The 24,066-nt window shown below is 41.9% G+C and overlaps 1 long non-coding RNA gene across 1 annotated transcript in view; it reads left to right on the top strand.

Moving 5' to 3' along the window:
- The window catches only part of LOC136826287 (uncharacterized), an 82,155-nt gene that overhangs the window by 10,467 nt on the left and 47,622 nt on the right, over positions 1-24,066 (top strand). The gene's annotated exons all lie outside the window — the stretch shown is intronic.

Raw genomic sequence — 24,066 nt, 5'->3', positions numbered from 1 at the left:
AGAGCATTGGAGAGTTCCTGGAGCCAAGACTGAGTCGCCGTGTCGGTCCGCTAATGGCTCCGGGATACTCCGGGGGGTCACTGTAAGAGGTGCAAAAGAAACGAGCATGTAAAAGTTACTGCTGCTTTATTACAGATTCAGGCAGTTTATATAGCGTTTTATCGACTGGCGCCGAACCGCGGAAGACAATGAGATTGAGTGTGACCTGAGGTCAAAACAATTAACAATAATATACAGCGAGCAAGTACAATTTACAATACAAAAACATACAGAATTCCAATATGGATATAATCTTGATGCCTGTGAATAAAGAAACACAAGATACATAATTTATGACGGTTGAACAAATAAATGTAAAGTTTAAATGGTAGAAAATGCGTGACCTGGCACGTTAAGCGTAAGCGAATTGTGTGGCGAAGAAAGTGGGAAGTCACCAAAGAAAACTTGCTCAGCGGAGACTTAATGAATGTCACATCCGAAGGAGGCTCCGTTGACGGCGTTGTGGTGACTTTACAAACACTCCACAATGAGAATACATATGGATGTTACAGAAATCAAGTCACTGTACAGTATGTACCCCATGTAGTACAACACCATACATGGATAATATACTGTACTGTATAAACAAAATAATGTATAGCATTACATTACATAATCTTTTTACATAAGTAACTTACCAAGTAACTACATAGCTGTTAGTTTCACTTAACCACAGCAGTTCTAAATTTGAAATTCCTGGTAACCCCCTATTGTTTTATTGTAGGTAACTAGACCCCACCCACTACCGGGGAAGAATAGGTACAACAGTGCTGAAGAGCCCAATTTGTTTCTGCTGGTCAACAACTGTACATGGTGTGTTTTAGCGGCTCTGGTTTGAATTTCGCCGGATGATTGTGTCTTTCGCCTTTGGTGAAGCATTCATTTGTGTTGGCAGCATGCTATTTATTAGCTTAGCTAGTGTATTATTGTGATTTATTATGTAAGATTCTAGCATGTCTAGTTAGGTATTGCAGCAAAGGCTGTAATACTAGACCTACTTTTGCTAAGTATGACTTGCACTCTTTGTGTTACCATTGTAGAGGGCAAATTTGCTCGTTTGAACTTAAATGTGACGAATGCAAAGACTAGGATCAGGGTAAGTGGAAAGTTTTGGAAGCACTTCTAGATAGGCTCCAAAGAGACAGACAGAGAAAGGCAGCTGCTAGAGCCGAGGCTAAAGCTTTAGCTAGTCAGGTTTCTACTCCAAAATCGGATATTGCTTCTCAGCCTGTGCCTTCTACACCTCTACCTGTGTTCTCCTCGATCACCAGCTCTCTGACTTTTCCTCAAACTCCATTACCAGGCTCACATTCTTCCGAACCCGATGCCATCGCCAGCCTAGACGCTAGAATTGACCAAAAGTTTGGTCTCCTTGTTAATACCGTAGCCCAAATCGGGTCTTTGGTTAAGGCCCTTATGGATGAGGTAAGTGCAATTAGTGTTGGTGCAAGGGCAATGCAAGTGGAGGAGGTGACTACTTGTCCCACAGATGCTCCAGCAAACTGGAAGTCCAACCCCTCAACCGAGCTTGTTGATCAAACCCAGGACTCGACGGTTCGCCATTGGAAAGACGTTCATACAGATGTGCATGCTCTGTCGTCCAGTGATTAGGACACCAGTGCGGACAGGGGATGTAAATGGTATTCAAAAAGTCAAGGCTACTTTATTGAAAAGGCATGCTCCTTCCACTGAACACACTTCCGTGCTCCCATGTAAGATTCCCAAGGAACAAGAGCACAGTCCTCTTCCCTCCTGCAGTTTTTGGGCTAGTCCCAGGCGGGTTGTGCATAATACTTTGGTGACGGAGAGCCAAGCCTTGGTGCGGTATTACTCACCCAAGTTGTCCAAGCACCCAGCAGCCGAGATCCCAGTGCCTGAACGTGCAGTGTCAAAGTGTTCTGTGTTCAAACGCCTAGTGCCCAAATGCCTAACTTCCAGTTCCGATCGGTTTGTGCATGACACTTCGATGATGGTGAGCTGGTCTTATGACGCGTCATTCCTCATCCAAGCTGTCCGAGTGTCAAGCAGGCTCCAATCAGCTTATGCATGACACTTCGATGACGGTGAGCTGGTCTTATGACGCGTCATTCCTCATCCAAGGTGTCCGAGTGTCAAGCAGGCTCTGATCGGCTTGTGCATGACACTTCGATGACAGTGAATTGGTCTATGACACGTCATTCCTTATCCAAGCTGTCCGAGTGTCAAACAGCCAAGCACCTGGTTTCCAAACTTGTACTGTCTGACTGTTCTGTGTCGAAGCGCCCAGTATCTGAGTGCCCAACTTCCGAATGCCCAACTTCTAAGCGCCCAACTACTGAGTGCCCAGTGTCCAAACACCCTATGTCTGAGAGTATGGTGTCAGATCGCCCAGCGTCTGAGCGATTGGGTTACGAGCACTCAGTGTCTGAGCGCCCAACTGCCAAGCGACGCCCAGTGTAAATGCGCCCAGTTTCCAAGCACCATGTGCCAGAATTCTCACCTTGGCTCCAATGCCTGCTGTCACAGATCTTTGGAACCTATCCAACAGCAGTTGGATAACATCCTTGGGGTTTTACAAAAGCAACCTGCTGCTACACAGGATCGGGAGGACTTAGCTCCTTCTCCCATTACATCAAATGAGGAAGTTGACGAGGAAGCCATTGATTGAGATCGTCCTACATCAGCATATTCAATCCTCTTGAGGTACTTCCTCTTCTGCTATCCGACTTTCTTCTCTCCAAGGGCCCCATCATCACCTGGTTTGGTCTTCATGATGAGACACCCAGTAGAGGCCTCTAGACTACCAAAGATGGTCCTCTCCTCATCCTCTAGGGAGGCATTAGCAGGCATTGACTGTTGGTTAGCAGGAAAGCGGGAGCTCAGTAAGACGGTTTTCAGTGCACCTCTGTCTCCCATCTGTCACCAAGGAGGTACTCGTCATACTCCACTGGGGAAGCGCCTTTGCTGGGAGTCTCTGCCTCCTCCCAAGGGGACTTCTCCAGTCTTGTGGACACAATGCGGAGATCGGCTCTTAACTCCGCTAAGATTATGTTCACATCTTCAGAATTAGACTGTTTCATGAAAGATGCTTTTAAAGTCTTCGAAGTATTCAGCTTAGTTGCTTTAGCTATGGGAAATTGGGTCAGCGAACTACACACCTTCAGTAAGCGAGTGCGTTTTTCGCAAGGAGATGCGGTCTGCTTATTCACACTTGGATTCCTGGCAAAGAACAAAACCCTGTTCAACCCTTGGCCTCATTCGTTTACTATCAAGAGCATGTTAGATATCCTTGGACCAGCAGACCAGGAGAGAACTCTTTGTCCAGTTAGAGCTCTTAAGTACTACTTGGATAGGACCAAAGGGATTAGAGGTTCCTCTCAGAATCTATGGTGTTCGGTAAAAAACCCTCATGACCATTATCTAAGAACTCCTTGGTGTTCTTTTTAAAGAGTGTTATCTCCGAGTCACACTCAAAGATTCAAGAAGACAATCTCTCTATTTTTAAAGTAAGAGCTCATGATATTAGAGCAGTCACCACTTTGTTGGCTTTTAAGAAGAACTTGTCGCTCTCCACGATTCTCCAATCAACTTACTGGAAGTCAAAATCAGTGTTCGCCTCCAATTATTTGCGCAGTGTGTAGACAGTCTGTAATAATTGCAGTATGTTAGGCCCATTGGCCGTGGCTGGCATGGTATTGAGGGAAGAAGGATAGGGGATATACCTACCAATCCTCTATCTCCTCGTCTTGTTTAAGGATGCTGATTTTTGGAATGCCTGGTGGTGTCATGTACCAGAAGTACCCACCAGTCCTTGGTTTTTAATGGCTGAGTGATGGTTTTAACGTTGTGTGGTAATGAATTTCTGGTTGTATTTATTGTAATGTGCCCAGGGCAAGGTTCTCCCACTGAAGCAGAGATGACTCTTGGCTTTACTGCAGAGTCACTACGGGTTGAGATGAGCGCCAACCAGAGGCAGTATCTTCCTGCTGCAGCTCTCTCACCAGGTAAGGTTACAACAAGCATTACACCAATGCTAGCTACCTTTCTATTTCAAATTCATCTCCTTTACTGAGTGTTTTTTGGATGGAAAATATCCATGTTTCCCACCTCCTGTCAGTGTGGGATTCAGCTATGTATATAATTACTTGGTAAGTTACTTGTATATATAAAAATGACATTATTATGATAAAATAAAGTTTTATATATACTTACCAAGTACTACATGATCAAAGCCCTCCCACCTCCCCTCTCATGGACATAGGGCACAAACAAATTGGGCTCTTCAGCACTGCTGTACCTATTCTTCCCCGGTAGTGGGTGGGATCTAGTTACCTACACCAAAACAATAGCACATTACCTCGAATTTCAGATTTAGAACTGCCACAGTTAAGTGAAACTAATAGCTATGTAGTTACTTGGTAAGTATATATAAAACTTTTTTATCATAAAAATGTCATTTTAAATAACGGGGGGGGTTTCCTTATTCTAGTAGACCTTCTTTCAACACTAGCATTACTGGATGCTGGTCTACTTAATACAGGACTGTCATCATGATTTAGGAGTACAGCATTTGGTTGTTCTTGACCAGATTCTGCACCATCTAAATCGGACTCGACTTCTTCATGTCTACCATGAAAATCATGTTCTTTACAGTCATTCCAAAACTCAAACTTGTCTCTTTCATTTTCAAAATTCATTTTTATTTATATGAATCACATTTCTCCTCCTTTGTATTCCCTCAGTGCTTTCAACTTGCACACTGTTACCCTTTTTCTCAATATTTTTATAAGGTTCATGGGAGAAATTTATTGACAACTTATTTTCTCTATATTTTGTTGCAATACCACTACGTTACCTTCACTTACTTGTCTCTCTCTGACATAAAATTTCTTATCATAATACTCTCCCCTTTCTCTACATTTTTGTCTCTTATTCTAATTTCATCATCACAACCAGTATATTCTAAACATAGCTCTTACAATTTTGTTCTAATTTTATTACCATACATGAGTTCTGCAGGGCTAACATTGGTCACAGAATGTGGAGTACTTCTATAAGCTTTTAAAAAAGTATTAAGTTCCTTCCTCCAATCTTTACCTTCAGCTCTTAATGGTTTAATAACCATCATAATCGCTCTACAGTAAACCCCCCATATTCGCAGGGGATGCGTATCAAACCCCCCTCCCCCAGCGAATAGCTAAAATCCACGAATACTGAAAACCCCTCTAAAACACTTAGAACTGCCTGTTTTGATAGTTTAAACGCAAGAAAAACCCTCTAAAAATGTTTATACTGGAGTATTTTAATAGTTTTATCACAAAAAGTGCATTTAGTCATGAAAATGATATGAAAATTCAGTAATTAATGTATATTTTTCAGTGAAAAATACTGCCAATGGGTGAATTTTCCGTGAATAATGGGTAGATATGTTCCACAGAGAAATCCGCGAATACGTGAGAACGCAAATACTGGGGGTTTACTGTATTTTGTCTCTCCACTTCACCATTGGCCTGTGGTGGTTATGGTGTTACTTTTCTATGACATATAACATTAACACTCAAAAAATCTTTAAATTTATTAGAAGTAAATTGTACACCATTGTCTGTTACAATGAGTTCTGGCAAACCATGAGATGTGAACCAATTATCCAAACATTTTACAATATTGATAATACTGGTGGAATACAATATCCCTACTTCAAACCATCTAGAATAAGTCTGCTGCAAATCATAAATTTCACCACTTGGCAAAGGACCATATATATCTACCCCAATATGTTGCCATGGTCTTTCTGGTAAAGAAGTTGGTTTCAGTGGTTCTGGCCTGTTATTACTTTTCATTAATAAACATGCTTTACAATTCTTCACATAATTTTCCACCTCTTTATCTATACCAGGCCATCAAACTTTCTGTCTTAATCTTCTTTAACACTTTGCAGTACCTTGATGTCCCTGATGGGCCAAACCAAGAATCTGTTTTCTTAAAGATTTATGTATTATAATTGTTTGTCCTCTTAATAATAAACAACCAATGATACATACTTCTTTTTAACTTGCGTAAAAACTGGAACTTCATTCCAATCACCAGCCCTAACAGCTTTTCGAACGTTACTCAACTCCATATCAACACCAGACTGTTATTCAAGTTCCCTAGTAGTTAAGGCAGTAGTGTTGCACTTTTTGCAATAAAATAAGCAGATTCCTCTACTACTTTACCTTTAGGAATATCTGATAAGGGTAGTCTAGACAATGCATCAGATGCGTTAGTCCTTCCTGGTTTGTATTTTACTTTAAAAGTTGAAAGGCGGCAATCTCAGAACCCATTTTTCAGTATGCAAAGGAGGTTTTGACGTGGGAGAATAGATTACTTCAAGTGGTTTGTGATCACTTACCAGTTCAAAATGAATACCTAAAACATACAATCTGAACCTCTCACAAGTACAGGGCGTTTCAAAATTAGAGCCCCCCCCACCCCCTCTACAGCATAAAGTAAAATTGATATAGACAAAAATAAAAGTAATTTAGAACAGGTATTTATTTAAGTTTCTCTCTGAGTATTTGATATTTTGTGTGGCTCCCATCTGCCTCTACCACAGCCTGCATTCTTGAGGGGTATGATTTCAGTAAATTGCAAAAAAGCTGAGACTCAAACTCCATTTCCCTGAGTACTTCGGTCACCTCTCTTCGCAGGTCGTCGAGGCTTGGTATACCATCACAGTTCACTGTGCGTGCTTCAACACGATCCTTTAAGATACTACCAATGTTTTCACACACATTAAGGTCAGGGGAGCTACCTGGAAATTCACTTGACGAGAAGAAATCTATATCACTGTTTTGAAGCAGCTCCTGTGTCTGAAGAGCCTTGAAACACGGTGCCTTATCATGCAAAAATGTGACTTCTTCAGCAAATAACACATTTTCAGGATCTTTAAGAAAAGGAAATACTCCACCAGTAAGCACAGTTTCTCTGAAGTATTCACCATTCCATGACTGTCCTTTTTCTTTGATGATCCACATTAACTGTTTGGCTGTGAAACAGAGAAAAATTCCCAAACATTCAGGAAATTTCACAACTTGGTGATAGTGCATGTCATCGCTGATATCATCCAACTTTGCAGCCCAAATGATGTCATTTTTATGATTTGGCTTCCTGACTGTGTAAATGAAGAGTTCTTCTGATGCGGCAACATGGAGAAAGTCAGCTTAAGTCAGCTTCATCCCAACCTTTAAGAAATGAACCAAAAAACCACGCACGGTCTTCTCTGTGTTGCTGAGTGATGTTGGGCTTGCTAATAACATGAAATGGCTTGATACCAGATTTTTTAAACTCACGATATACAGCACTATAACTTCTCTTCTTTAACCTTTTTGTTTCTAGTTCAAGCGCCAATTTACGTAAAGACTTTCTTGGTCTACCCACTGGCACAGCTATGATGTATTTTGACTCCTGAGAAAGGACTTCAGGCTTTCCAAGATTCTCACTCTTTTCTCAGTGACAGTCATGTGGATTTTTGTTCCAGTTTCTTTTAACAAAGGATTCATCTCTTTTAATGTGTTTAGCTATCCAGGAATGTGCAGTGAAGGATGCGCCAGCATCCCTTGCCTCTCTGAAGGTTATAGCCCGGATTCGGTCAGTCCATCTGATTTCCTCCGAGTCGTTAGACATGGCTGTATCTAAATCCATCACTCAATCTGAAAATACAAGAAATGTAAAATGAAAAATAGCTTAATAGAAACTTGAAATAATGTACTTGGAGATAGGCTATAGCAGAAAACTTCATAACTTTCCATTTGCTCTAATTTTGAAACACCCAGTACATACAAACCAAGTGCTTCTTTTTCTGTCTGAGAGTAACGACGTTCAACATCTGTCAGTGACCTATTAACTGGTTTGAAACATCCATCATTTTATTTTTGTGCTAAAATAGCTCTAAGTCCAACTGGACTAGCATCTACAATCACTTGGATATGTGATACAGGATTAAAATATGCCATGCTTTCAGCAGCCACAAGCCTCTTTTTTTAATTCCTGAAATGAATGTTTTTGTTCACTTCCCCACTGCCAGGTTAAATTCTTTCTTGTTAACCTTCTTAAAGGCTCTTCTACAGTTGACAAATTATTGTTAAACCTGCCACAGTAATTTTTCAGGACCAAGGAAACTCCTAACCTCATTTACATTTTCTGGCCTTTTAGCCTCATTTACAGCTTTAACTTTATCATCAGTGGGTTCAATGCCATTCTGTGAGAGAACGTGTCCCATAAGAATTAACTTTTCCATTCCAAAACTACATTTATCTGGGTTTAGAGTTAAATTTCTGTTACACAGCATTACCAAACACAGTTATGTCATCAGCTAATACCTGTACTCTGACTCCTTCACAATCCTGCAAAACTTGTTGCAAAATATGTTGATAAACTTCAGGAGCACAGTTAACTCCAAACAACAATCTTTTGTACCTGAACAACCCTTTATGAGTAACAAAAGTAATCAAATATCTACTCTTTGGATCTAGTTCAATTTGATGGAATCTTCAATTGAAATTAAGTTTGGAAAATATAACATCACCATTCATGTCAATTAACAATTTATCTTTTGTTGGAATAGGGTGCCTAAATTCTTGGAATAGCCTCTTTAGCTCTCCTCGTATCAACACAATCTCAATTCATTACTGTTACCTGGTTTTGGGACGAAAACAGGAGCTGAAACCCATTCGGTAGGACTTTGAACTGGCTCGGTAATATCTAAATCTAACAAATCATCAACTTTTCTCAACCTTTTCCTTATATTAAAAGGGATTCTCCTCAAAGATTGTGTTACAGGTGTCACATTAGGGTTTACTTGCAATTTCAGTTGGAAATGAGTCAACTTACCAAGACCCAAAAAACAAGATTCATACTTCACCTTTAAATTTGAATATTTATCACATACAGTACTTCCTTTAATTTGGTTAACATCCTCACCAATTCTTAACATACAGTATTTAATGCTATAGCTGTGTCTGTGCCAAGTAAGTTATTACTAATGACACCATTTTTATATAGGTAACTTTCCAAGTAATTACATAGCTATAGTTTCCTCTTGCACAGCAGCTTAAATTAAAACATTCATGGGTAACGCTTCAAAGTTTAGCACAGATGACTGGTCCCGCCCACTCATGGGAATAGCAGGAACAACTTAGCAGACAACCTCAATCTGTTTCTGCCATGCTCGAGTAACTCCGAGTGTCGATGGCAGCTTTTTTCTTAAATTTGCCGGTTGGAAACCGGATTTCGGTGAAGTATCGCTGATTTTGGGTAGCCTTCAAGCCTACAGTTTTCAGGATCAGTATTTTATTATTTTGTTATTAAGATGTGATTCAAGTTTATCATATTTCGCTAGGCTACAGTAGCGAATTTACAATCAAATGGGTTAACTACTGGTAGCTTAGTTTACCGCGCTACCACCTTTATCGCTTAACGTAATAAACGTAAACAAAGCATTCATTGCTGAAGCAACATTTATGTAATGAATTACTTTCTGCAAGTCACAATTAATGTTGTTAGGATTCCGACACATCTGTATGATTATGATTATACTCTGTGTACTTTAACTATTGTTGGTAAAGGTTAACTTTCCTTTTCTGAATAGCGTAGTAATATAAATACTGTATTGTGTTTGCTACCTGTCCAACTTTTTTGGTAGTAAACACATATCTGAAAGTCTCTATTACGGGATGGCCCGAGGTAGAGGGTTAAGATACAGATGGCTCAACGTCTGCTTTAATGGTTATATTGCTGTTACATCTTGCTACAAATCAACTGTGCTTCCCCAATCCCAAACCACAACAACCCACAATGTCTCAGTCATAAGCAGAGCTTTGACATGTGCAATATAATATGCAAGACTTAATGCATAACAATCTCAATGTCTGATAGGAGTTGAGGTATGTCTGTATGATAGTACTCAGTTTACTTCGAACTATGTCGGTAAAGGTTAACTTGAGTAGCATAAAAAATTTACTATTGCATTCGCTACCTTGTTTACCGATTAGCGTAATATAACGTAAATATTGTGTTCTCTACTGATCAAATATTTTTGGTAATGGATACATATCTGCACTCTCGAATTATGATGGTTAGGATTGGAGATATGTTTGTATGATGGTACTGTGTACTTCATAACATTTGTTTGTAAAGAATTAATTGAACATCTTATATTACAATTTCCTTTGCAGAGAACTGAAAATTTCAAGGGCATGAATGCAGTAGGAGAGAATTGTGCATAATGTTTTGATTACAATGAGCTTTAGCAAGGAGACATTCTCGTCAGCCGAGAACTGTGCTTTGGTACTTGCTTTGGCAGTACATATACTAAAGATGACACGAATTGTGAAGAGTTCCACATTTTTAGCTCATACTAAGAGCGCCCAGTAGCGCTCACCACCTCCTGAGCTACTAGTTCACCTGGCACCAACTGCAGAGCACTGGCCACCCACTATCGAGCGCTTTGGCGCACAGTCACGGCGCTTTGGCACCCGCTCTTAGGTGCTCGGTGCCAGTTACTGAGATCCTGGTGCAACTCTCTCCTGCTGCTGGCCCTCCTGCCTTTTTTATCACTTGCTCCCACGCCTGGCTCCCTCACTTCTTTCCCATGCCATTGCCAGTCTTGTGTCAGGGTTAACAGATGTTAACATTGTAATAATAGTGAAGTGTTGTGCAGTGGAGGAGGTGGCTACTTGTCCCTCAACGCTCCTAGACAAAGGTCACTGTCAGACTCCCATGCACCAGGGAGGAGGCAAACTGGAAGTCCAAGGGAAGTCGGGGGGAGGGGGGGGTTTATACACGGGTAGTCACCCCCTCAGTCAAGCCTGTTGCCAGTCTCAGGTATCGACAGACAGCCACTGGAAAGGTGTCTTACTGGATGTGTAGTGAAGGGGTAGCCATCCGGCCCCTTGGATCTCCTAAACCCAGTCCCTGTCAGACTCCCATGCACCAGGGAGGAGGCATACTGAAGACCTTCAGAGTCCGGTGGGGTTTGACCCCGGGTAGTTGCCCCTCAGTCGAGCCTGCTGTCTGCAGTTGTCGATAAACAGCCATTGTAAAGGTGTTCATAGAGATGTACTTTTTGAAGTTTTGCTAGCTTTCGGTTAACTCCTTTGCTGCAAATCTGCCACTTGAATAGTAAGACGCTCCTGGCTATGCTGCCATTTCGCTACAGGTTAAGTGGAGGCATGTGGAAAACCAGTATTGGCACCAAGCAGAACATAGGCTCCCGAGTGCCTGATAGCACCCAAGCTCCCAATAGCACCCAGGATCCATAGTACCAGAGCTCGTCTTCAAATAGAGCTTCCAGCACCAGCTCTCATGTGTCTGGCGCCAGCCTACTAGTGGCTGACCCCAGTCTCTCTTTAGTTCGGCGCCTGTCTCTTCAAAGAACAGACTGTTGTTCTTTTTTGAGCTTAATTTCCAATTGAATGCCTAGCTCTGGTCTTCAAGTGGCCAACTATAGTCTCTGATCATTGGGTGCCCTTCTTCAGTATCAGACTCCCTCCTTTAAGTACCATACAATTATCTTAGGCAGTTTTGTCTCTTTTCAGCCTGTTCCACCTTCCCCTAGAGTTCCAGATGGGCCGAATTGCTCCCTTTTGTGACATCAGTTAGTGTCTCAAAGCACTGTCCTTTGCAGACAGGGACTTTTATGTACGAATTTATGAGCTTATTGAAGAAGGCTGTCACCTCTACAGGGAGTTGGGAGTCTGACTTGGGTTTTTTAAGGGAGCAAGACAAGTGTTTTTTGTCCTTCCCTCCCTCTGATGCTTATACGAAATTAGTCCTGCAGCGGAAATCTTCATTCCTTGTTTTATTCAAGACCATTGTTTCCCATGGCCAGACGTTTTTGTACCTTATGGATTCTCCAAGTTCTCGCAAGCATGTCAAATATTAGTTTTCAACAAAGCACAGTCCTGCATGTGTTGTTAGTTTGTAAGAGGTGCCATCAAGTCCCCACAAGGCATTATCATGCTAACAAGTCAATCCCACCCTGATGGCCATGTGTCCATGGCTGTTAAGTATTGACAAAGTCCACAACTAGTCCACTTAGTTTTCTGCGAGTCTGCATGAGGTTCTGCAAGTTTGTTCGTTTGCAGAGACCAACCAAACAGTCCTGTCATCCAGTCTCCAGAGCTATTGGGTAGAGTTCCTGGATATGTAGGATACTTCATTTCATGTCCACATCCAAACTGAAAGATATCTCAAACCCATCCTATGAGATGGGGTCTTCCAGTGCGAGAGTTTAGGCTTCGATATCTATGGCATAAGACTTCTCTCGAGTCCTTGCTCTGCTTACTTTTGTCTTCCTTTCTAACCATGAACTTCAGCCTGTTCCACAAGATCTGTAGGGACAAAGAATCAGTCCAAATTTAGACTTTCAGTGGAAGTCCCTCATCATGAGACTAGTCTTAGACTGTTTCTCACTCCTTGTTCCAGTAGAGGAAACCCACTCGGGGAACCAGGAAATTTCCCTGACATGTCCCCAGGGGAACAAACCTTCACATTTATGCCAGAGAGCTGAGAGCCATTCGCTTAAGACTTCAGTTCTTCTCGACCCTCGCTCACTCCTAGACTGTGGTATTCCTTTAGACCAGATCACAGTCCTTACTTTTTTACTTTAGCTCTCCCCACCAAGCGACAAGAGGGTTTTTCTATGGACAATAAATCAAGTTTTTTCTGGTACAATGGAATTTCTAGCAGTTGAACTGAGCCATCAGAAACTCACTGTTACTCTCGAGTGGACCTTGAACCCCCTGAACTGTCTGGTCATGTTCTTCTGTGGGGCAGGCCAATCTTGACTGTCTCCTTAAAGGCATCTTCTAGTCTGGGTAACAGACACCTTACTGCAAGATCGTTCCAACCTGGACCTCTAAGCTCTTCCACCATTCGACATGGTCAAGGAAGGGCTGAACTTTCTCAGGCTCATCAGAATGTTATGATGTTTCTCATAGCTCCTTTCTGATTATGGTTCTCGAATTGCTATGGTTGGTTGGGGAACTCTGTAAGAATCCTTCCACTATTCGTTTCTTCTTGAACATCTCATTTCAAGAGACGCCACCAAGGGTGGTACGCTCTTATGCGGACAGGCTTTGGGCTGTCCAGTTGCTTGTCAGGGAAGAGGTCCTTTTTTCAGAGGTGCTACAATAGACATTTGAAAGATGCAGACGTCATCTTCTAGCTCAGCTTACCAATCTAAGTGAACAATTGCCTGAATTGGGTGTCTCAGACTCTGAGTTTCTTCTTCTGAGGCACTTATGACTCGGTGGCAGCATTGCCTTTTTTATCGCAGAGGATATAGGATCTCGAATGTTCCTCTTTTTAGGGGTATCAAGCTATGTCTGACTAAGTAAGGTGGCTTGCTCATTTACCCTGGGGTTTTAACTGAGAACGAGGACCCCTTCATGACCTGGAACCGTTCTCTCCCTCTCAAGAACTTAATGAAAGAGAAAATGGTCTTGACAGCCAGGGACAGTGCTCCAGGCTCCCAGGAGCTCCCTCCAGCCTGAGCCTTTACCTCGTCAGATTTCCAGCTTGCCTGGCACCAGCTCTGCTCCGAACTCGTAGGAGAGCCCGCCAGCTCCCAACCGATTAGTTATCTGGCGTCCAGCTCAGCTGGTGCCACTTACATCCTGGCGCCACCTACATCCTGGCACCACCTACATCCTGGCACCACCTACATCCTGACGCCAGCTCAGTACACCCAACGTCTGGCGTCAGATTCCGATCATCTGGCGCCAAATCTCCCCACATCCTTGGCTCTGGGGAAGAGTAGGAAGCTCTCTTTTCTGTTGGAGTTTTCAGGTATTACCTTAACAGGATTGGAAGCACAGGGGGGTACATTCATAACCTATATAGTGTTCTGACAAGGACCCTTTTTTCGCCCTCCAAGAACGCATTGTTCTTCATGTCTGGATTTGGTCTATGAGACCATTCTTAGTTTCACGAGAGCATTGGGCCTACTTTTAAGTGAAAGCTAAAGACGTCAGAACAACTTCTACCTCATTAGCCTTCTTGCTTCCATCCTACAATCAACGTACTGGAAGTGTAATCAATTTTTGCTTCTCATTATTCAGAAAAGTTTAAACAGTGTTGACAAATTTTTGCAGTGATTATTAGTAACTGGCTTGGCATCACGGAAGGAAGCATAGGATTTTCTCCTACTATCTCTTCACCTTGTAGTAAGGTGCGGAGTTTTGTGAGAGGCAGGGGTTGGGGTTAGAACGTACCTGGAGCACCCACCACTCACAGTGGATGGGTCATGGTCTTTATTTCAGTGCAGGTGACAGTGTTAGCTGGTTGTTTTGTTGTGGTACTGCACCCAGGGCAAGGGCACTCTTTGAAGTTTTGAACTCTGCTGCAAAACTTCCTTTTTGCTTTGCTAGCCATCGGACTTTTCCTTCACTGCAAAGCCCCCCCTTACGTAGCAGACATTCCTGGCTATACTGCCACGGGTTGGGCTGAGCACCAACCAGAGGCAGTTTTCTACTGCAGGCTATCTTAACTTATAAGGAACGACAAGCATTGTTTTCATTGCTAGCAACAGTTTCTATTTCAAATTCATTACATGTCTTAATGTTTTGTAGTAGAGTATGTCCATGTATCCCACCTCCTGTCAATATGGGAATCAACTATGTAATTACTGTACTTGGTAAGTTACTTATATAAAAATGACATTTTTATGATAAAAGAAAGTTTTATTATACTGTACTTACCAAGTAATTACATGATCGGAGCCCTCCCGCCTCCCCTCTGGTGGACATATGGCATAAACAGACTGAAGTTGTCTGCCGGGTTGTTCCTGTTATTCCCATGAGTGGGCGGGACCAGTCATGTGCACTAAACTTTGAACTGTTACCCACTAATTTTTTAATTTAAGCTTCCATGCAAGAGGAAACTACAGCTTTGTAATTATTTGGTAAGTATATATAAAACTTTATTTTATCATAAAAATGTCATTTTTCTCGACAACTTTGAAATCTGTTTCAACACATGCTTTCCCAGATGAGGACTCAGTCTTTGTCCTAAATTCTCCTCTTGCTTTAATTGGGTCTTTACACCATAAGGATATAAATGCTTTTTACAATCTGTCAAAATTATAGACTCACTTAACTTTTCAAAATCATTTGCAGTAATAATATTACAGGAAGCACCAGAATCAATTAGAAATTCAGTAGATACATTATTGACATTAAATCGAAATACAGTAGATATTTTATTTACATTTTTGACATGATATAGATAATAGTCATCATAATGATCATTGTCTTGTGTCTCGGCCTGTAAATCTTTTACTGCATTAACATGCTGATTATGCCTAGGCTGACCTCTTTGGCCCCTGATAGAATTCCTAGTACCGACATTTTCATACCAGGTTGCAACACTGACACTTTCTGATCTGAGTCACTGGTATGATAAGAAACTATGTTGGACCTACAAACACGAGCCAAATGACCTATTTTACCACATTTTTGGCACATTTTATTTCTTGAAACACTGCAGTTGCTCTGCCATTGACCTTATAAACCACAATGCCAATAATTTTGATTCATGCTAGGCCTCCCCGAATTACTTCTCAGCCAATTAGAATGCACCACATTGCCTGTATTTCCTCCCCTTTTTGCATGAACAGTTCCACTACCTTGGGGCTGGTAACATAACTTATTTACTCTGAGATTATCTTACCTAGATCTCACAGATTCTTCAATTTGCCTTGCCTGACCCTCAGCCATTTCATGAGCCCTTGCCATTTCTACTATGTTATCTAATGTCAAGTTTCTTCCTCTCAAAAATCTAATTCTTAACATCTTAGAAAAACACTTTTCAATTATCTGATCTATAAGATTAGAATTCACTTCAGCTGTGGGATAACGACATGATTTAATAAAATTTCTTAGCCTAGTCAGGTAAGAATCCATACTTTCGGACGGACCCTGGCAAGCCTGCCTGAAAACACGCCTCTCATAAGCTACATTCTTTTTAGGCATAAAATGTTTATCTAATGTTGTAACTGCATCATCAAAACTATCTCCAGCCACAGTCAGGGTTCTAAAAATATGTTGCACCTCCTTGGTGGAGCAATATAGCCTTCTTTTGGGCATCTTCAGTGACTCCACTACCTTCTATGAAGTAGGTAAAAGACTCCTTCCAGTCTGACCATTTCTGTGCTACATTTGATGTCTCCTTGGGGGAAAATGCTGCTAGGGACATTAATTGTAGTGGCGTAGCCATGGTTTCCCTTAGCCTAACTCCTTTACCATTAGGTTACTCACGGTATGCTGTCTGCTCTTGCCGGTGCCTACAATTCCTCAGTTTTCTGACTTAACAGGTTCTTGTTACCTCAAAAAATATATCCTGGTGATATATCCTCGTCGCCATTATAGGATTTGTACCTTGACTCGGCAAGGTTATTGGAGGATGGCTGAGATGAAACTACTTAAATTTCTGTAGACATCTTTTATTCCTCAATTAGCCCACTTCTCTATGCAGCTACAACCACACCAACAAACAGGCGGCAACATGCCGAATGTGCCCAGTAGTTACGGATACAGCACATTACAGAAAACTGTTCCTTTTAAAACATTAAGGAACACATACACTACAAATATTTTTAAGGTATTTGACGTAATGAGCATCCTAGACTGGGTGGTAGGCGCTGTAGCATGCAGGATTAGAGATTGCGCCTTGTTGCCACAAGATTTCTCTTCAGATTTGCTAGGAGTGCTTTCCTGTATTGACAGACGAATACGAGACAGCTCTCAGGAGTTAGTTGGTCTTTACACCATGGGTGTGTTAAAGAAAAGGGAACTGTGGTGTTCTTTTACTTCTAAGAGGGTCACACTCTCTCAGAGGTCAGGGCTCCTTTTCTTTCCCTTAGATAAGATGCATCTTTTCCTCAAGCAACTGTGCTAGATATAGCATCGGACCTGCAGAAAAAGAGTGCACAGGACCTTCTCTCTCAATCTTCAAGATGTCTTAAGGAATCTCCAGCTCTTCCTCCCAGAACTTTGACACCTCTGCAGATGCCTCCCTTTCAGAGCTCCCGATCCAGACTGTACTCTAAGCCAAGATCAAGCACCCGTTTTCCACAGTGTTCCATCAAGAAATCTTCCTCTAAATCCTCCATCAAGAAGTGAGGACATAGTCCTCTGTACACAGGTAGGAGCAAGACTCCTCCTCTTTTTGGAACTCTGGGAACAGAAGGGAGCAGAATCCTGGATAGTAGCTTATCTGTCCTGAAGGAAGGCTACCCCTTTCCCTTTGTGGACAAACCTCCTCCAGTCCATACGCCTGTCGCATTGACGGCCTACTTGCCAGGCTCAGAGAGGTTTGCAGTCCTCTCACAAGAAGTCAAGTCTCTCGTTCTGAAAGTGGCTATAGAGGTAGTAGAGGACATTTATTCTCTAGGATTCTACAACTATCTCTTCATAGTACTCAAGTCGTCAGGAGGCTGGAGACCTGTTTAGATGTAAGTGCTTTGAATGTTTTTGTACAAAAGACAGCCTTCAAGATGGAAACAAACCAGACAGTTCTAGCATCCATTCACCAGGGAGAATGGATGGTATCCATAGACATGGAGGATGCATACTTTCATGTTCCGATTCATCCTGCTTCGAGAAAGTATCTCACGTTTGTTTTCAAGGGCAAGGTGTTCCAGTTTTGGACCCTATGTTTCGGACTATCAACGGCCCCTCAAGTGTTTACCAAAAGTGACTTCATCTGATGGGAATAAAAATATCTCCCACTCAAGAGTACAGTCTACGGAGGACCTCCGAAGAACTCTTCTCCTAGCCCAGGACTCAGGCCCTCTCATCAATCAAGACAAATCCCAATTGACTCCTTCTCAGGAGATTCCTTATTTGGGGATGATGATAAACTCTCAGGATTTTCGGGTTTTCCCAGTCCTGAGGAGAGTAGAAAAGTGCTTGGAAACAGTAAGCGAATTCTTGGAGCTGGACTTTTGCACAGCCAACAAATGGATGGCCTTTTAGGTACCCTATCATCCATGGAGCAGTTCATCTCTCTGGGGAGGCTCCACATGAGGCCTCTTCAGTATTACCTCAGAGCCAGCTAAAACAGGAAAAGTTCCTGGATACGTTTGTATTTCCAGTGACAGCGGAAATCAAAGAAGGTCTTTGTTGGTGGAGTTGCAAGAGGAAGTTAATGGAAGGAAAGTCTTCTCCCCCTGAACCCCAACCTAGAGTTCTTTTCAGACGCATCAAATCTAGGTTAGGGAGCTCTTTTGGGGAACAAGGAAGTATCAGGAACTTGGTCCCAAGATCAGAGAGCTTGCCACATCAATGTGAAAGAGCTAAAGGTGATCCATCTGGGCCTTCAGTACTTTGCTTCGGAAGTGTTCGGCAAGACAATAGCAGTGCATTCGGACAGTACGACTGCACTGGCGTACATCAAGAAACGGGGGCACCCATTCTTTCTGTCCGTACGAAGCAGCAAAAGATCTCTGCTTGGAACAAAACAACATTCAAGTGGTAACTTGTTTCATCCAGGGGAAACTCAATGTTCTGGCAGATGAATTGAGCCGCCAGAAACCAGTCCTTCCCAACGGAGTGGAAGTTAGACCCGTTGGTTTGCCTGGACCTGTGGAAGCTCTGAGGGAAACCAATGATAGACCTTTTCGCATCCTCCGGGAATCATCGGCTTCCTCTCTTCTGCTCACCAGTCCCGGATCCTGTAGCATGGGCGACCGATGCAGTGTTGCAGGACTGGTCGGACAGAACTGTATGCCTTTCCCCCATTCAGTATGGCGAGGCAGGTATTGAACAAGTTCAGGTCCCACCAAAACTTATCCGTGATACTGATAGCTCTCTTTTGGCCAGGAAAAGAATGGTTTCCAGACCTGCTAGAGCTTCTTGCAGATTTTTCGAGGCTGCTACCGCAAAAACAGCAACTACTCAGACAACCTCACTTCCGACAGTTTAACCAAAACCTGCCTACTCTGCCCCTAACAGGATACAAACTGTTAAGCAACAGCTCTGAAAGAGGGGCTTTTCACAAGCAGCTACGAACATGATTGCCAAGGCAGAAGGCAATCTTCAGGTAAAGTCTACCAGGCTAGGTGGTCTATCTTCAGGTCATGGTGTAAACGACAGTGTTTCTTCTACTAGTACCTGTATAACAGAAATAGCAGATTTTCTGCTATATTTATATTCTTTTAAAGGACTCTCCACTTCTACAATTAAAGGCTACAGAGCCATGCTTAACTTTTTTTCATCACAGAGGTACGGACTTAACATCCAACCTGGATTTGTTGGATCTTATAAAATCCTTTGATTCAGTTAAGCAAAAGGAAAAGCCCTTAGTGTCCTGAAATCTAGACATAGTGCTTAGATGGCTTGCCAGTTCACGATTTGAAATCATGCAGTCCATCTCTCTAAGAGACCATACCAGGAAGACACTTTTTCTAGTCGCTTTGGCAACTGCTAAGACAAAAGGGTGGGTTTTTCCTGAGGAAACGCAGTTTGTTCATTTTCCTTGGGATTCCAGGCTAAGAATGAATCTCCATCGAATCCATGGCATCACTCTTTTACTGTTATGGGCCTGACTTGAGTAGTAGGTCCATCAGAAGAGGAGAGGACCCTCTGTCTGGTGAGGACTCTTAATATTACCTCCACAGGACAAAGTCTATTTATGGTACTTCGAACAGTCTTTGGTGTTCTGTCTAAGAATGCCCTAGCATTCTTTCTCAGAGACCCCATTTCTGAAGCACATTCCATGGTTAATGAAGACTCTTTTTCCTCAAGCATGGTAAAAGTCCATGAGATAAGAGCTGTCGCTATGTCCTTGGCGTTTAACCGTAATTTATCCCTTGCCTCTGTTGTGCAATTAACATTTTGGAAATGCAAGTCGGTTTTTGTTTCTCATTATTTAACGGATATTGAAACAGCATATGATCAGTGGAGTACCTTGGCTCTGTTTTATGTGGCTGGTGTGGTCTTGGGGGAGGAAACGTAGAAAGCAATGCCCTTTCTTTTATCTCTTCACCTTGCATAGGGTGTTGAGTCATAGGGGAGCCTGGGAGTACTGTGTACTTGGAGCACACCCAGTCCTTTATTTTTAACAGTTGGGTATTGGTGTTTTTAATATGTACTGTATTAGTGGTTTGTGGTAACTGTATTTTATGCTCTGGTTATTTTGTATGGTACTGCGCCCTGGGCAGGGGCATCTTGTATTCTTTGCTAGCCATCGGAATCAGTCCATCGTTGCAAAGCACCCACTGTAGTAGTAGGCTCTGCATGTCGCCTCACCTCTACAAGATAAGATGAGCGCTAACCAGAGGCAGTACCTATCTGCAGCAGCTCTCTTATCAGGTAAGGATCAACAAACATTGATTCAATGTTAGCAATCTTCTGTTTTTGAATTCATTACCATTAATAATGTTTTGGGGTAGATATGTCCAAGCCATCCCACCTCCTTTCAAAGTGGTAATCAGCTATGTAATTACTGGGTAAATTACACTGTACTTACATATAAAAAAACGACATTATTATAATAAAGTAAAGTTTTGTATATTTACCCAGTAATTACATGATCGGAGCCCACCCCCACCTCCCCTCGCTTAGACAGAAGGGCATAAACAAATTGAAGCTCTTTGCTAAGTTGTTCCTCTTCTTCCCCTGAAAGTGGGCAGGGCATGTCACCAAAACCCAAAAACAAACCAGCACGACCTACGAATTTCAAAATTTTCAGCTGCTGATAGTAGAAACCAATAGCTATGTAATTACTGGGTAAGTATGTATAAAACTGTATTTTATTATAAAAATGTCATTTTTCTTTTGCACTTGATAGATCTCACCCTGATTCAGATTATTCTCCTTCAGTTTTTAAATGATTCATAGTTCTTGTTGCCATACTTTAGCCTCTCCTTTTTTCTGACTATGAATCTGTCCTTTTTTCTGACTATGAATCTGTTGATCAGCCCTGTTGTGTATGCTTCTACATTGGCTCCTGTCAAAACAAGTAAGAAGTTAAAGCTTTCTGATTATGTTAAGGCGCATCCTATGGCGATCTTGAAAGTGTATCCCTTAAAGCTGGTTAAATGTCACAGTGGAGAGCTTCATAGGATGACACTGATACAATATTAGATTTTAACCTTGCTCCATTCAAGATACAAGTTTTTCAAGTTGCCTGCTACATGGAAGCAAAGAGCTCTCAAATCAGCAAGGTACTTTGCCTTAATAGTGAGGCAAAAGCACTTGTCAATTCAGTAGTGTATCGTTCTTACCTAGACTGCTTGTTCATTGTGCCAGGTTAAAAAAATAAAAGATTTTAAATAATACGGACACCACCCTGCTTACAAACATTTAATTTACAATCATTCAGAGATAAAAATAAATGGGACCACAAATTAAAACTGTGTTCAGAACACTTCCCTTTGCCACGTGTAACTTCAGATTTTGTTCTGCACGTGTATTCTATAAAATACAGTACTGTATGTACAGTACTGTACTGTATTGACTTTATATCATGCTGTTCTTAAATAGTCGTGAAGAGTACAGTAACAAACTTACAAACATTTCAACATACAAATAGCCGTCTGGAACGTAACTCGTTTGTAAGTGGGGTGGTGCCTGTAATAATAATTAAATACATGTTAGTCCTGAAGGGCAATGGTTCTTGATGAGGCTTTGGAGTATTACCTTACTTTGATAGACATTTCCAAAGCTTAATGAGGAATGTCTTATATTCATTACAACTCAGTTTTAAAGTAATGCTAACACTTGTGATCATATCGCCAAAGATGTCTCAAATCAAGAGAATGAGAATTCTTAGCACAGTCTTTGAAATCTTCCCTCTAGCGGCCTGTACCTGCAGCCTTTTCCACATAAAAGTTCTGCATAAAATAACCCAAATGGCCCTCAATTCTTCTGCTTCAGTAAGCTCTTTTGAAGTGTTTAAGGCTCATGTTCTAATTGAAAGAATTTCAGAAGCAACCGTAACTGATATTTTGGCCTCTCAATATCAAGGAGGAGGCTGTGTATGGAGTTTTTGGAGTATCTAGCAAAGCTTCAGGGAACCTTTGGCAGTGATGGCTTTAAGGGAAAAGGGATTTTGACAAAGGAAAAATCTATTTCTGGAGAGGGGACCGTGTCACCCGGTGAAAAAGTCCATTCAGCACTTATTTCTAGGTAATTCCGTTGCTAGATACCAGAGAAAGCTAAATGAAATGCTGGAGTTACTACCCCCAGAGCGAGCTCCATTAGATGGAGTCGTGTATGGAAAAGGGTGAACTATAAAAACACGGAACCTTATCCTATAGAGATCCCAAAGTCAAAAGTCCCACAGAGAGGTGCCGTTACAAACCCATTCACCACTCGCGGACAGTACACAAATCACAGCTAGCCGCATTCCATGAAAGCATCACCCCACCAGAATGATGTTTACTATGGGGGGACACGACACATGACAGAGGTGGGTCACCGGGGTGACACGGTCCCCTCTCCAGAAATAGATTTTTCCTTTGTCAAAATCCCTTTTCTGGATCGGGTCCCGTGTCAGCCGGTGAAAAATTAACAGAGAAATAAATATCATTCTTAAACTGCAAGAGATAACAAAATGTAAGGGGAACAGAAGACCAAAGGTCCACCAAAAAAAAATTTTTAATTGCTAGCAATAATAACAATAATGTACAAATGAAACTGATGGGAGCTTAAAATTAACATGACAATATAAAAAATATACTTAAACAAAATAACTATACAAAATTGAAAACATTATAACATAAATGTGTCAATTAGACAAATATACAGATAACACGGTCAGGTGAGAAAGTCAAGGCACGCCTGACTGAAGTGACTGTAAGGGGATAACTGAGGCAGTGGAGGAAGAATTGACTAGGAATCAGAAAGGGAACCAGAAGGAGGGACAACGTTCCCTGCCACGACTGCTGAGAATTTAAGAGCTTCTAAGGATTTCAAATAGTGACGTTTGAAAACCAAGGGTGACTTCCAACCAGTGTATTTGGTAAGATCCGTGAAATTCATGTAATGGAAGTAGTTAATGGAGGTGGCCACAGCTCTAATATCATGAACTCTTGGGACTGAGTCAGGATTAGCCTGCTTGATAAAGTAAAGGATTTGTTGTCTAATAGCAGACATAGAGATATTACCCCCCCCTTCCCTGATAAAGAGAGGCCCAGATGAGATGTGAGAGGACCTGTCTAAATAAGCCCTCAAAGTATGAACTGGACACAGGGACAGATCTTGAGGAAGGGGAGAATTTTCCAAGGCGACCACCTATTCTGGGATCTTCATTTTTGGCCAGGAATTTAGGGTGAGGAATCAGCAGAACCTCCCTGATGGAAGGAAGTCGACATGGTTGGGCTCCCTAGAGAGTGCAGACAGCTCTGAAATTCTAGCACCCAAAGCTAGGCTAACTAAGAACAACGTTTTCCTCAATAAGGAAAGGTAGGGGCAAGACTGATTATCGATATCTGAGGCTAACTTCAACACGTCATTCAAAAACCAGGAAACCGTATGTGGACGGATTACTGGTCTCAGTCGTGCACAGGCCTTAGGGATGGAAGAAAAGTAAGGATCTGTGAGGTCAATTTTGAAACCATACAAAAATACTTTTCGTAAAGCCGACTTGACTGTAGTAACAGTACTAGAGGCTAAACCCTTCTCAAATAGTGATCTAAAAAAGGAGATTGCCAAATTTATGGTCATTACTGTAGCCTCAGATTCTTTCAAAAAGAGTGCAAGCTTCTTAATTGCTGAGTCGTACTGCCGAAGAGTGGAGACCCGCTTATCTGATTCCAAGAACATGGTATTGACAGGATCAACGTTAGCATCCCTTTGAGCCGCAAATTTCATAAAGTCCACAAAGCCAGGGCATTTTGAATTTTTGAGGAAGCTGACACAGTCTGAGTTTGTACTACTTGTGTTAGTTTTGGACTGGGGATTTGGATGTGGCGAAGTTTCAGTTCCAGCAGAAGTGGAAACCAGCTGCTCTTTGGCCAGTAGGGAGCCACTAGAGCTAGTTGACCCTTGAATGTCCTGAGTT

This window comes from Macrobrachium rosenbergii, chromosome 40, assembly GCF_040412425.1.
Source record: "Macrobrachium rosenbergii isolate ZJJX-2024 chromosome 40, ASM4041242v1, whole genome shotgun sequence".
Lineage (NCBI taxonomy): Eukaryota > Metazoa > Arthropoda > Malacostraca > Decapoda > Palaemonidae > Macrobrachium > Macrobrachium rosenbergii.
Note: the sequence above shows the minus strand (reverse complement) of the source record. Positions and strands in the feature narration are given on the sequence as shown.